Consider the following 222-nt stretch of genomic DNA (forward strand, 5'->3'; position numbering starts at 1 on the left):
GCATTCTGTCTCCATCTTCAAGAAATGTGTCAAGGAAAAATTGCTTTCTTCATATTTTGTAAATGCTACAGTTTGTGCTGGGATTGTTTATTTGTTGTTTGGGTTTTGTTTTGTTTTGTCCATGGTAAATTGAGTTTTGGTGGTATGTTAATTATTGTATGTTTATCGTTTTCGGGCCTCCTCTGAAAAGCTTTTAGTAGCTTATTTGGGGTTCCCCATTTC

Source organism: Etheostoma spectabile, chromosome 15 (genome assembly GCF_008692095.1).
Source record: "Etheostoma spectabile isolate EspeVRDwgs_2016 chromosome 15, UIUC_Espe_1.0, whole genome shotgun sequence".
Taxonomy (NCBI): Eukaryota; Metazoa; Chordata; class Actinopteri; order Perciformes; family Percidae; genus Etheostoma; species Etheostoma spectabile.